The sequence below is a fragment of the Solanum dulcamara genome, chromosome 11 (assembly GCF_947179165.1).
Source record: "Solanum dulcamara chromosome 11, daSolDulc1.2, whole genome shotgun sequence".
In the NCBI taxonomy this organism is placed as follows: Eukaryota; Viridiplantae; Streptophyta; class Magnoliopsida; order Solanales; family Solanaceae; genus Solanum; species Solanum dulcamara.
The window spans coordinates 11546145-11557432 of NC_077247.1; positions in this window are offsets into that span (position 1 = coordinate 11546145).

Genomic DNA, 11288 nt, shown 5'->3' on the forward strand with positions numbered 1-11288 from the left:
AACATCATAAACTTAAAATTAGAGGCGAAGAACTTACCTTTCCCGAAATTGGCTAGAACTCGCCGAAATCGCGCCTCGGATTTTTTTTAGCGTGCTGAATCCTCGTGGCAGCTTGTTGTCCATTTTTTGGCTGCAACGAACTCTAATTTTATTCTAATAATACTTCCATATCACCATGGTATACTCTATATAATTAATTTATGGAACGAAATCGGGACTTACCTTATTTTTCTCCCAAGCCGTCGCAATTTTCTCCTTTGCTCTAGTGTTTGTTTTCTCTTATTTTGGCTGATATTTGAGGAACAAACTGAAGTATATGATTCATATACATACATTTATGTGGCTGTAGGGTGTGATACATGTCATCCCCAAGAGGTGACACGTGTCCAGCCCCTATTGGGCCACCACATCTACATGCTGAAGGAGGGGCTGCCACGTGGCAGTGGGGCCCACCTCCCCCAAGCAGGTGGGTCACCTAGTTGACCCCAAGCAGGTGGGTCACCTGCTTGCTTAGGTACTGCCACGTTTCACCCTCCCATTGGCTGCCCCGCACAATTTTATTTTCCTCCTCGTGGGTTCGTAATCTCGTTCATAATCTCGTCTCACTTTAAGAGCCTATGAAACCCTTGCTACGTAAACTTGGTATGTAATCAAGTAACTCACGTATGTAAGTCTTTTAAATTAGTAGTTTACGTAGATAAGTCGAGTCCTACAACTCGTTACTTGGCCTCCAACTCCTTCCGACTTCTCTTGACTCTATTTCCAACCTTCCCTCTCACGAGGTATCACATTCTTCTTTCCTTTGAGTTGTTTAATGTGTGTGGATAGTAGGGGTCTCATGGCTACTTCCAAGAAGATTAGGGATACGTTTCAAGGTTCAAAAGTGTGGGGTGTAACATCCTTCCCCCCTTTAGAACATTCATCCCCGAATGTTAAACAAAATCTCCCTTCGAACTTTATATAGAGTATTGGGAGGTTCTTTGTTGTTGTTATAATACATACTCCCACCTGAGTGATTAATATACATATTTCAGAAGTTGGGGTTACCTGTAGACATTGGGAAGTAGGTACGAATACTTGTGTTTCCTGTCCTCTTCAATTTCTCAGGTCATCCCCTTTTCTGGTTTTGATTTTGCCACAATATCTTGACGGAAGGCACATCTTTAGTCTACAATCTTCTAGTTTGCCGATCTAAGATGGCGATAGGTTTTGTTTTCACAGGATTCCATCTCCTTGACATCAGCTATGGAATATACCCTAGGTGACTCGTCAGTACCCTTGCGAGGCATTCCTATCTGATGGATTGGGCGTATGGTTTCCAAATGAGGTGGTAAGCTCAACTTACCATTCATGTTTCCCACCTTATGAGCAAATTGATACAGTCTAACATATTCTGGGTTAAGTTTCCTTTTCTAGGTGACTCTGTTATGAGCATCCAATCATTCATTTTAACTCTGAATGTCGATATCGATTATCTGTATCTTATTTCTGCCAACTCTGGGTTGTTAGTCAATAGTTTGTTTCATCCTGTTTGGCCTACCAACTTAGTCTTTTTCCCCAATAGGGGGAATCATACACTTTGCCTTACAATATCTTGTAGAGGGTCATCTGGATACTAGAACGGTAGCCTTTCTCGTAGGCAAACTTAATAAGTGGTGGATGATAGTCCTAGCTACGCTTAAATCCAACTTCATAAGCTCGCAATATATTTTCTAGCAGTTGATAGTATGCTCAGTCTGTTCAGCAACCTGAGGAAAATGCGGTACGAAGGCCCGTCTGTGCTCCCGACTTTTTCTTGGACTGAGGTCTAAACGTTAATCGTAATTGAAGTCCTTCTATCTAAGATACTAGCTGGGGAAACATCCCGGAACCTTACTATTTTCATGTCCTATAATTCCACCTAGTTTCAGCTGCATAGGTTCTCTTATTTGAAAGCAAATAGGCTAATTCGTTAGCCTCGTATAGTCTTTCTCGACTTTTTTCAAAACTGTAATTGGCATTCTATATTTTGGGTCCTGCTTTTCAATCCTTAGGGTTGGCTACTGAATAATGTTGCAGCCCCCTCGTGTAATGGCTCTCATAGTCATTCTGTGCTTTATTTAAAATGATCTGGTATAATTCTGACAGAATTTTGGCGTATATACTCACCATCTTGTAGTAACCAGCTAGTTCTGCCAGTTTCTTTTAAACTCTTTCACCACTTTCCTGACCCCCACTTGTAACCTCCTAGCCACATTATCCTATGTCATTTTCTTCCTTACAAATTGACGAGAGGGTACAAGAAGTATCTTAGCGTTATCTCGCTAGTCCTTATGTTTTACCTTGCCTTTTTCTCCCTTATCCTACATTTGATGTCGGGGGAGATCTTTGGCCCAATCATGGCCATGTATTATGTCACCCGTAGTACCAATTCCATCTCGATAGTTTGGCTTAACCTATCCTTGCATCTCTCAGTAGTTAATTATAACTTGGGCTTCTTTGCCTGGAATAATAGCTATGGGGACTTCGTAAGGTCTTACCATTTCTTCACCCTACAATTTTATACCTTTTCGGCTGAGTAGGTAGACTTTGATCAAAGGAGCAGGGCTTAATATCGTTAATCCATAAGCAATATTCCCTCCAGATTCATCTGACGCTGGAGTGTGAAGTGAGTCTTGTAGTCCTGGTCATATTGTGGAATTTTCGACCTTCGGTATTACTTCCTGTCATTCATAAATTACATCAGCTGGTACCCTTATCTTTTAGGTTTTGCTTTTTTTTTCGCCCTCAGAGTTGGCTGCCAAGTGGTGTCGAAATTCCCTCGCTAACTGGCCCATATAGTCATTCTGCGGTTTTCCTCTCATTAACTGGTTCTATGTTGAAGAGTCGTGGCATTTGAGTGCGTCGTTAGTTAGCAGTTAGCTAATCCTTCTTGTTTTGCTTAAGTCCTTGTTACAACTGCCTTAAGGTATCTTATAATACTCTGGGTACATAATCTCATATCGTTTCTCCATTTCCAGTTCATATTCTTCCATCTCGCGTGATCATACCAGCACTAACTTATTAATTTCCATCAGAATTTCGAGGTTAAGCATGCTGGGGCGAGAGTAATACTGGGATGGGTGACCTCCCTGGGAAGTCTTCGTATTGCGTTTCATTGTAATCCTTGCCATAATATGTGGGGCACTCAATTTAGCTCCAAATTTACCTTAGCGTTGTCTCACAAGTCTTTATGTTTCGCCTTGTCCTTTCCTCTATTATCTTGCAACTAGTATCAGCATAGACCTTTAGCCCCACTATCCTCTATTCCCTTTGTGTTCTCCTCATTTTCTACCACAGGAGGCTTTCTATTCCTTTTTCTTTGGTTATTTATCTATCGCAACATCATTTGCGACTAATTCTATAACCAACGTTTGGCTTTTGGTCTAGCATGCTGTCACCATCCTTCGTAATGTCTCTTAAGTCGGTTGATATCCTTTCATGGTTACACTCTTCTGTTTTTATACACAGCCGCCTTCTAGTGTTATATCGTTCAGGGTCTCATCATAAACTTCTTAACGCTACCTTATGTAGCATTCTGGCTTCTATCCAATTATTGGTAGCTTCCATACCTTTCCAACTTGGTTCAGCAAGATATCTTATTGGAGTTTAGACGTCTATCTCAAATATATTGCCATATTAATTGCCTCCTCCTACTTTTACCAATTTCTCGTTGACTTCCCCTCTTTAGAGGGTACTCGTACTTTTATCTGCTTGTACCTTGCTTTATGTCTCTTTTTCCAATCTCAATTTTGCCCAATCTCTTCCTCCAATCTACTTGGTACTGCATCATGTCTCCATCTATCTTCATATTTTATAATCAGACTATCTGCGTACGGAGCCTTGGCAAAATCACGAAGCGACGAGAACTTTTCCATACATAGTGCAACATCTCCTTTATTAATTTGTACTTGAGTAGTGGGGCTCATGGAATAACTCGTCCAAGGCCACCTTCTACTTATCTTCATCAAAATTTAACTAGTACTTGTAGTCGTTCCAATCTCAATTAGGCGGTGCTAGTATTCCGACGATAACTGTTCAAGGTTTTTTTGAAATAGTAGCTTTACCCCAACCTATATCCCTTATTCCTTGGGGTGAATGTAGGTTACACCAATTATTCCTTAAGTTTATCATCCTCGTCCCGTAAGGGTTCCACTATTTCTGGGGCGACATTGTGTACACGCGTCATTTTGTTTGTATCTTAAGCCCCATGCTCTTACTGCATTCTCAACTCAGGCCTTTCACTTAGTCAACGCGTACTAAGTGCGTCTTACTAGTGGTTTCACTTTATCCCTGCATACTCATATCACCCTGTTCAATTCATACTTACATATCCCCCTTTTAATTCGTATTCGTATTCAGTCCCTGACATCTCCTTGAGATGCTCCCGTTAGGAGTTCTTTTCCCAATTAGTCGGTGGAGAACTATAAATTGTTATCATAAATCATTTTTCAACCATTGTTGGAAGAAATCAAAACCTCTTGAACATCACAGTACTTCTTTTAATACTTGACCTACCTGGTCTCCTTCTGAGTTTATCTTCGAGTTATGAACAACTCGTCTAATTTACAATAGGAGAAGGGCTTGGTATTTTTTCAAAAAGAGTGAAACTCATTTGCGGGACATCTTATCCTTCATCCTGAGCCCTCTGTTTATATTCCTACAGTACAAATACGGCTGGAGATACCGTAGTCCGAACTTTCTACTTAAATAAGCTTTTGTTCCTCCGAAACAAAATTCTTCAAGTGAAAAGGGTGCCCCTTATCGATGACCTGAAGAGTACCTCTTACAACTTTAGTTAAACACGGTAGGGGTACTTGGTATCAATTTTCCAGACATCTCAAAAATCTATGTTCAATTCCCTTTTCCTTGTTCTGGGAAGATTTCGGCAGAGTTTCCTCTATACTTCTTACTATCCCACAACCTGCACGCAGAAAATACCAACAAGGCGTCACAGGGCCAACACACACACACACACACATATATATATATATATATATACATAGGTCAAATCACAGCCGTACAGGGCTTTCAATATCATCTCATATCGCGGCCACACAGGGCTTTCAATGTCAATAATAATATAAAAATACTGGACTTACCTCATACGTCAAACTTCAAACTGCATTTGTTGCACTTCCTATCTTCTTTACTTTCAGGTCTCGACTTTACATTCCAATATTACTTCCATACCTTACTCAAACAGATAGATATCTTTCGTGCCTTTACTTTACTTACCTGCATACTTCGTGACGTCCTATGTCGTCAATTACTTCCTTCTGTTGGTGTCGTCCTTCTATTAAGATCCAAGGTTAGTATAAGGAATTTTCCTATGACTCGGATCTAAAGCACGATCTCAGATGTAGAAGAAAGGTAACATCTTAAATGTCATGTAGCTTCCTATTTATAGATGTAGCACGCAACACATCGATAACCAAGACTCTACTAGACACGACCTAGACCCCCCGTACACATATCTATTAGCTGCAGTCACATTGAATCGTAAATAAGACGATATCATGTAACAGAGCCCTACTGGGCGATAACATTTTCATAAACCTATAGCCCTTTTTGTTTGTATCACAACATGATAAGGAACGCAAGCCGATAAGGCTGCCATAACATAATCCTATATATCATATATTAGGTAGACCCGGCTGAATCAAACTGACATACACAACCCACATATACATATCTGCAGACCTCTAAAAATATTAACGACAACATATGGCGAGACAGGGCCCCCGCCGTACCCCTGAATAGAAAAAAAAATTCTTATACATCAATGGTCAGTATGAAAAACTAGGCTCCGATACAATGGAGCCTCCTCTAGCTAAATTGAGCGGAATCCTAAGCTGACGGACTCCCAAAACCTGTACCTGTACCTGCAGCCATGAAATGCAGCCCCCCGAAGAAATGGGGTCAGTACGACATATGTACTGAGTATGTAAAACGTAACATAATACAACTGAAGGTATATCTGAGACAGAGAAGCAGGAGAACAATTTATCAAATCAGGAACATGTACCTGTACTCTGTGAATCATAAAAATATGCATGCTCAAATTTTCAATATAGCCGGCCCCGTCAGGGGTCCGGTGAATCATATATGTAGTATCAGTATGTAGTATCAGTATCAGGCCCCATGCCATCGCCACCATATTAAAACACATCATCATCATATATATACATACGTACCCAACCCTCTAATGAAGGGCTCGGTAGACAATGCTGTGAATTACACGAATCTAATAACCAGCTCGGGACTCAGAGAAAAAGTGTTACAGTATACACGAGTAGAGTAGTGAGAAACAAAACACAGTTTAAATCGTTATCTTAGACTCAATGAAGTCATCAAGTGAACCATCACCTGGGGACCAGGGCAGAAAGTATCTGACGTATACTCTCCAACTGTCACTAAGGACTATGTGAAAAGGAGTTTTGGAAATCTTAGACATATTCCAATGTGAAATATCTTATAGAAGTCCGAGTATTGGTTATCTCAGAGCCTTTTTTTTTACAAACAAGAGATTAGTCGAAATAATTGTTATACATTCATATAGAAGACTCGAAGATAGCAGCTTACTACTTTAAAGTTTAATCATTCAAAAGTGAGTGAGGGTCCTAAAGTCATATTCAGAACCTGGGAATGGAATTACCCCCAAAGCTTATATTATGTCCTGCTTACAGCTAAGAGATGCCAAAAGAGAAAAGATAGGCTTTACATACCTATACCAAAAACATACCAAAAGAAGCTTCACATACCTCTTATGGACTTCCCTTAGTCGTGTTTATGTCGTCGTCCTCGAAACCTATTTAACATGGAAATAAGGTGAGTATTAACAAGCTTAGATTTTTCAGCAACTTAGGCTACCCACTAGTATTCATAGCATTCATCCCCTCGCTTGCCTTCTCGACTAGTTCCTTAACTAGTTAAGGTGTTAACGGAAATCGGACAACACCTCCCCTATAATGTGCCCTATCCGAATTTCCCAACCATATCCTTAACACCTGAATCCAACCAAAAATACAACCAGAAGCTCATATATATATATATAACATGGCAACATTACACAATATAAACTCCAAACGACTCGCTCGAAGTTACGATACCAAAAGAGGGTTTCTAGTTTCTATTTTGCGAAACCTTTAACCGTACGAAGTGGGGGGTCATGTGGCTTTAACCATAAGATCCCCCACTTAATTTAGAGAACTCTTAGACCCTGCAACACGCAACAACACAACCATCAGCATCCCCCACGCGCACAACACCTTACTTCGACAACTATTTAACTATAGCGATTCCAAATTCGTTTATTTCGAACGCCGAACTTTTAAACCTTTTCACCAACTTACAGAAGCCCCTAAGGTGTGTCATATACCCTAATTTAACATCATAAACTTCAAATTAGAGGGTAAGAACTTACCTTTCCCGAAATTGGCTAGAACTCGCTGAAATCGCGCCTCTGAATTTTTTTTAGCGTGCTGAATCGTCGTGGCAGCTTGCTGTCCATTTTTTGGCTGCACCGAACTCTAATTTTATTCTACTAATACTTCCATATCACCGTGGTATATGCTATATAATTAATTTACGGAACAAAATCGGGACTTACCTTATTTTTCTCCCAAGTCGTCGCAATTTTCTCTTTAGCTCTAGGGTTTGTTTTCTCTTATTTTGGCTGATATTTGAGGAACAAACTGAAGTATATGATTCATATACATACATTTATGTGGCTGTAGGGTGTGATACATGTCATCCCCAAGAGGTGACACGTGTCCAGCCCCTATTGGGCCACCACATCTACATGCTGAAGGAGGGGCTGCCACGTGGCAGTGGGGCCCACCTCCCCCAAGCAGGTGGGTCACCTAGTTGACCCCAAGCAGGTGGGTCACCTGCTTGCTTAGGTACTGCCACGTTTCACCCTCCCATTGGCTGCCCCGCACAATTTTATTTTCCTCCTCGTGGGTTCGTAATCTCGTTCATAATCTCGTCTCACTTTAAGAGCCTATGAAACCCTTGCTACGTAAACTTGGTATGTAATCAAGTAACTCACGTATGTAAGTCTTTTAAATTAGTAGTTTACGTAGATAAGTTGAGTCCTACAACTCGTTACTTGGCCTCCAACTCCTTCCGACTTCTCTTGACTCTATTTCCAACCTTCCCTCTCACGAGGTATCACATTCTTCTTTCCTTTGAGTTGTTTAATGTGTGTGGATAGTAGGGGTCTCATGGCTACTTCCAAGAAGATTAGGGATACGTTTCAAGGTTCAAAAGTGTGGGGTGTAACACAAATCAATAAATGCACTTCCTATTGCTTAGAACGGACACCCCAAGATAAAAAAAACATCTGGGTTAGGCTCAAAATCTAATACAACAAAATTAACAGGAAAGATGAGGGATCCCACTAAACTAACACATCCTCAATAATACCATCAGGTCTAGCTACTGAACGATCAACTAATTGTAAGAAAATGGTGGTTGATTTAAGTTCTCCTAGACCTAATTTCTTAAGCATATATCTAGACATCAAGTTTATACTAGAACCTAGATCACAGAGACCTCTTGCATTACTATACTTACTAATTTTTATCTGTACTGCGAAACTACCTGGATCTTTTTTTTAGCTGGAAGCTTAAATTTGTTCAAAATTCTTGAACTACACTCTTCAATGAGTGCCACTGTTTCAAATTCAGCTAACTTTCTCTTGTTGGCCATAATATCTTTGACAAACTTGGCATATTTTGGAATGCCCTGCAACACATCAAACAAAGGCAAGTTAATTTTTACCCGGTTTAAGCATGTCTATGAATTTTTCAAAACATTCCTCCTTTTTATTCTTTTTAAATTTTTATGGGAATGGGGGAGGTGGTTTTATTTTTGGCTCTTGCTCTGTCTATGGTTGGATAGAATCACTAGCTTCAATCACTACAACTTTACCTTTTCCTTCACTGCCTTTGCTTTGTGGCGCTAGCTCAACTAATGATCGTCCACTTCGTGTGCTCACAACATTTACCTATTTGGGGTTTGGATCAGTGTTACCTAGTAAACCACCTTGCGGGTGAAAATTTTGAGCACTTGCTAGCTGTCCCACCTGCTTCTCTAAATTTTGAGTAGTGATTTGACACTGACGAATGTCTGCAGCTAACTTAGCTTGGTCATTCATGAGTTTTTTAACTATGTCTTCCACACTCATGTTTCCTGCACTGCTTGATTATTGGTTACTATGGTCTTGATGATTATAGTGTTGGACTCCTCCTTGTGGTCTATATGGAGCATGGCCTTGATTGTTGTACTACTACCCACTTCCTTGTGGTCTGAATTATGTCTTCCCTTGATGTTGGTTTTGTTGATTTCCACCCCAGGATGGTTTCTCCAATTTAGGTTGTAACTATTTCCATAGTTCTGATTTCCTCCACCCTTAGGTGCATTATCCACAAAATTCACCGACTCAGGATTAGCTCCATTTTTTTCCACCACATGTTCACTACTGCCATACACCTCACACCACATGTGTTATTGCTGAACCAAATTCACTAGAGCTTACTGCTATCCTTTTGCTAAAGTGTTGAAATGCATTGTCATCATATTTTATATTGCAACAATCTGTGCTGTCAATGCATTCACCACATCAACTTCTAACATGCCTACTTCTTTTTGAACTACAAGTCTAGAGTTTCCTCTGTTTCACTCAGTATTTCCCTGAGATATGAAATTAAGCAATATATAGAGTTCATCATATCTTTTCTTTAGTTCCTGTCCACCTATTGCAGAGTCAAGAAAAATTTTAATGTTAGGTCCAACCCTTCTATGAAGGTGTGGAAAAATACCTCATTAGCTTGATGATGGTGAGGACAACTAATGAGTAAAGATTTAAACCTATCCCAATAGTGGTACAAATTTTCTTCAGATTTTTGTTTAAAGCTTAAAATTTCAGCCTTCAAAATAGTTGTCTTGCCTGAAGGAACAAATCTGATAAGAAACTTGCGAGCCAAATCATTTCATGAGGTGATTGAATTTGGTGGTTCCGACTTCAACCACCTCTTATCTTCCCCCAACAAAGAAAAGGGAAACAATGTTAACATCATATAGTCAGAAGATACCCCATTTGGCATATAAGTGTCGCTAATCTCCAAGAAGTTCTGGATGTGGACTTGGGAATCTTCATGAGGTAAATCAGTAAACTGCCCATTAAAGTGCAACAGCTGCACGATGTTCTTTTTCATTTCAAATCTTCCTCCAGCTAGTGGTTTATGAATGCTAGAGGTGACATTCGCTATGAGTGAGACTGTCACATCACGTACAATCCTGGCGGCCATCTCTACAGGGACCTCTACAGGCACTTTGTTAGTATCACCCTAATTTACCTGTGGTACGGGATATAGGGCAGTTTCTCTCCTTCTTTGCTGATGCAGGAATCTTTTAGGCTTAGGTAGAAGCTCTACAATGTTTCCACTTCTGTCCAGTGTGCCTTTGTGAATTCTCTTGCTAGAAATAACAGTAAGATCAAGTTGTTAACACGAACACAAATAATAAAGGAACTTTAAAAAGAAAACTATTGCCAAATTAAAAAAAAATCCCTGGCAACTGCGCCAAAAACTTATTGCGTCGAAACGCACATGCAAGTGTACCAAGTCTCAACAATAGTATAGTGATCCTTCTTAAGAGCTGGATATTGAAACCACAAGAAAATTTAATTAGGTGTTGGTTAGATTTTCAATGAATCAAATTATTAATGTGTATTTTCAAGGAGTTGAGTTCATTTATATCTAAAATGATTATACCAAAAATGAAATAAGAAACTAATTCAAAGATATTAGATAAATTTTATCCATTTAAGGAAGAGTCCCAGGGTTGTAGCACTTATAGATTTTTTGTCTAAAATCCTTTACTTTGATATCCAATAGGTCTTTCGATTACTGATTACCGATTTACAAGGTTGATTTTACAGTTATGATCTTCCGACCTCTAATTGCCTACTTTTGTTGACAGCCTAACTACATCATTGAGCGGGGGTAAGCATGAATCAACAAAAATGCATTAATCATATCATCCTTTTTAGTAACCAAACACGGTGTGTATATATGTGTCACGGTCATTCTACACATGAATTATTCTAGGAAATTCTAGGTTAAACATGCTCCCTATATTCTATTGTTCTATCCCTTTTTCGTCTTCCGAGTTTCGGGTGGATAACACACTTGTTCTAATAGTGATCAAGCATTAAAATAATCAAAACAACAATATAGGAGTAATCATATACAAAAACCCAT